General features: G+C 40.0%; 1 protein-coding gene across 1 annotated transcript in view; it reads right to left on the reverse strand.

The window, feature by feature from the left end:
* LOC106867188 (sorting nexin-17) overlaps positions 1-3,862 on the reverse strand; it is a 53,164-nt gene that overhangs the window by 37,284 nt on the left and 12,018 nt on the right. The window lies entirely within an intron of this gene.

A 3,862-nucleotide genomic window follows, 5' to 3' on the forward strand; every position in this document is an offset into this window, starting at 1 on the left:
CACACACACACACACACACACACACACACACACACACACACACACACACACACACACCATGGACTTCCTACATATATATGTACTGCGGGCATAATTCCCACAGTACATATATATGGCACCAGCACCAATGCTTTTTATGTGGCACGAATACAGTGTTACATAAAGTCTCAAAGTGTTGTCTCTCAGTAATGTCTCCATAAGACACACATTACTGTGAAGTAAAGTGGTTGTAGCAGTTGATTCCACTGACATGGAGACACGAACTTAATGATCCAACGTCTGCACCCACCACTCTCTGTGTAAGCTGGAAGAGAAGTATCTGAAGCAACCGACAATATGAGAGAGTAGGTCACATGAACAAAGCATAAAAAACAGTACTGTGGGTACAATACAGGAAACCTCACACAAAATAACACTGAACAGCCGACAAAAGAATAAAGAAAAGAATAAAGAAAAGCAAGCAGGATGTCATATTAACAACAAAGATTAAATAAGACAGCAATGATAATCCCGGTTAGTCCACATCATCCTGTAAGGAGCATAGGGTTGCTTTCATAGTCTCTCTGGTGGATTCTTTTATTTTATCACTTGTTTCAGTCAGTTGACTGCGGCCATGCTGGAGCACTGCCTTTAGCCGAGCAAATCTATCTCCAAGACTTATCTTTTGTAAGCCTAGTATTTATTCTATCGGTGTCTTTTGCTGAACAACTAAGCTTATGGGGGACATAAACACACCAGCATCGGTTGTCAAGCCATGTTTAGAACACACACACACACACACACACACATATATATACAAGCTTCTTTGAGTTTCCGTCCGCCAAATTCACTCACAAGACTTTGGTCGGCTCAAAGCGAAAGTAGAAGACACTTGCCTGAGGTGCCACACAGTGGCACTGAACCTGGAACTACATGGTTCCAAAACCTCCCACAGAAGTAATTAAAATCTAAAAAAAATATAAATACCCAGGGTTTTTATAGCTGGATGCCCTTCCTAACACCAACCATCCTGCAGAGTGGTATCAGTGCTTTTAACATGGCACAAGCACAGGCGAAGTTAGTTTTGGCATGATTTTTACAGCTAGATGTCCTAAATGCCAACCACTTTACAGTGAAGACTGGATGCTTTTTATGTAGCACCAGCACTGGCAGGGTGACCAAGTAACTCATGAGACAAGGAATTATGAGAAGGGCAGGGGCTTTGAGGAGGGGAACTTGTGTCAGAGGATGAAAGGTTAGAGGGTGACAAAGAGAGAGAGAGGCAGAAACAGGTGTCTTGCTATAGTGGAGGGAGCATTGGCAGAGGTGAAACAGTATCAGATATTCCTCCCTGGACAAGACGCTGATCAGTCACATGATTACGCATATTTACCAGCTGAGTGGAGTGAACCAACAAGAAATGAAGTGTCTTGCTCAAGAACACAATATATCACCCACACCAGGAATCAAAAGCAGAATCTTACAGTCATGAGTCCAACAATCTAACCACTAAGCCCTGTGCCTCCACATGGAGATATTAATTTCAAGAATAATTATTTGGACATTTTTTCTATGGGGGAATGTTTTCTAATAATCTCCAATTTAATGTTTCAGTAAACCATTTAAAGACTCATTCTCAATGATTTTAAGACTTCATCATCATCATTTAATGTCTGTTGTCCTTGCTGGCATGGGTTGGACAGTGTGACCAGGGCTAGCAAGCTGGAAGGCCGCACTAGACCCAATCTGACTTGGCATGGTTTCTACAGTTGGATGCCCTTCCTAATGCCAACCACTCCGAGAGTGTAATGGGTGCTTTTACGTACCACCGATATCTATTTAAAATAAACCTTAACACCATTATTCAAAATAACTAATCGTTATTCTCTTTGTTTTATGTCTGTTTCCATACGTGCATGACTAAGACAGCTCTTCTCCAGCACAGCCCCTAGCCATTTATTGTAGTCTCTTGCCATCTTTTAAGAACTCATTTGAACCTGAAATCAATTTTCACCATTCCTTATGTCTGCTGACGTCTTCTACAGCAGATTCTTTCTTTACCCCCATTCATCATCTCATCAAACCTGCACCAACTCAGTTTTCTCTCTTGTGCATCACATCCAATTCCTCTTGGATTCACTTTTCTCCCCCATCCCCCTCATCTACTCTATTGTTCAGTCACACAAACAGTGAACATCCAGTGATGCAGGTTTGCCTTGTTTCTTTCCAAGCTTTGCACATCCTCTCAGGGCCGTGGAGTCGAAGTCGGAAACAATTAAGTGGGTAGTAGGAGTCGGTAAAACTATACTGACTCTGAACAAACAAAATAAAGATGACGATAAATCTTCCTTCTTTGCCATGGTGTTAAGCAAGTTTAAAACCATTTTAAGAATCTTAAGTTTGTGAAACCCAGCAAATTGTCCACCTCATTTTCACTTCTCACAGACTTTCTCCCCTCCATGAGAACCACTAATAATGAAGCCACCTGAATAACAAAAACTATAAACAACCTCAAAGTTGTTCATAGTTTTTGTTTATAGTTAACATCAACATCAATATCAAAATCAAATCAAATGGAAATTGTAGTTGTGACCCCTGTGCAGCCTCCTGGCTTCCCAGCTGAAGCGTCCAACCCATGCCAGCTTGGAAAACGGACGTTAAACGATGATGATGATGATGAAGGGAACCTTCCCAACATTTGAAAGGCTTCATTTCATGGCCGTTCCAACTGTTTATTTCCATGAATTTGCTACACACAAAGTTGTCCTCCTCTATAATCTACCTTTTGTGCCCCTAGAATTCAAGTACACAAGATGTAGAGTTCAAGAGAGACGACTGCACTGGTACTGTAATGTGATGCATGTAGATGACGACAGCTGCATAAAGAAGTTCCGATCTTATACTATAGAAGAAACCTTAGCAAGGAAAATATATAGTGTAACCATACACCCCTCCTGATAAAAGGTGGTAGTAACCAGCCATTATAAACAGACCAGTAGCTGGTTGAGAGTACGTGTAGACTGTGATGATAGTTGTGTCTGTGCTGATATAGTAATTATACTGTGATACTGAGTGAACGTTATAATGATCCACCCTTTTAAGAATAATAATACTGTACGACTGGGGTTCGTAGAGTGCCATATAGAACCATTCTATCAACGGCTTCAGAATATAACATCGGTTAAAGCGACAGCTGTCATCAAAAGACAGATACACAAAGTGGCAAAAGACCACATTACAATAGGAAATAGATTTGAAGATAAAACTAGATTTTCTTATGTTTGCTAATATTACAAAGCTTCTTATCAAATACCTGATACAAAATTATCTTGGAATAATATTATTTTTCTAACATTTTATCAAAATAATGATACAAAATGTAAATTGTTGTTTACATTTTCTTTTACTAATCTCACTACAAGACTCTGGCTATGCTGGTGCAGCACTTTCAAGGCCGGAAGAGTTAATATCTTTATCTTTTAATTGTTTCTATCATTAGACTGCAACTGTGCTACAGTACCAGGTTAAAGAGTTTTAGTTAAATGAATTGACACCAGTACTTGTTTTTTTCTAAAGCCTGGTACACATTCTATCAGTCCCTTTTGGCAAACTGCTAAGTTACAGGGACATAAACACAGCAACATCAGTTGTCAAACAGTGATGAGAGACAAACACAAATACACACTCAATCATATATACACAAGACGGGCTTCTTTCAGTTTCCGTCTACCAAATCTACTCACAAGGCTTTGGTCAGTCCAAAGGTATAGTAGAAGACACTTGCCCAAGGTTCCATGCAGTGGGACTGAACCCAGAACCATGTGGTTGGGAAGCAAGCTTCTTACCACACAGCTATGCCTGCACCTATTATATATATATATAT

The sequence above is a fragment of the Octopus bimaculoides genome, chromosome 3, assembly GCF_001194135.2.
Source record: "Octopus bimaculoides isolate UCB-OBI-ISO-001 chromosome 3, ASM119413v2, whole genome shotgun sequence".
NCBI classification, from domain to species: Eukaryota; Metazoa; Mollusca; class Cephalopoda; order Octopoda; family Octopodidae; genus Octopus; species Octopus bimaculoides.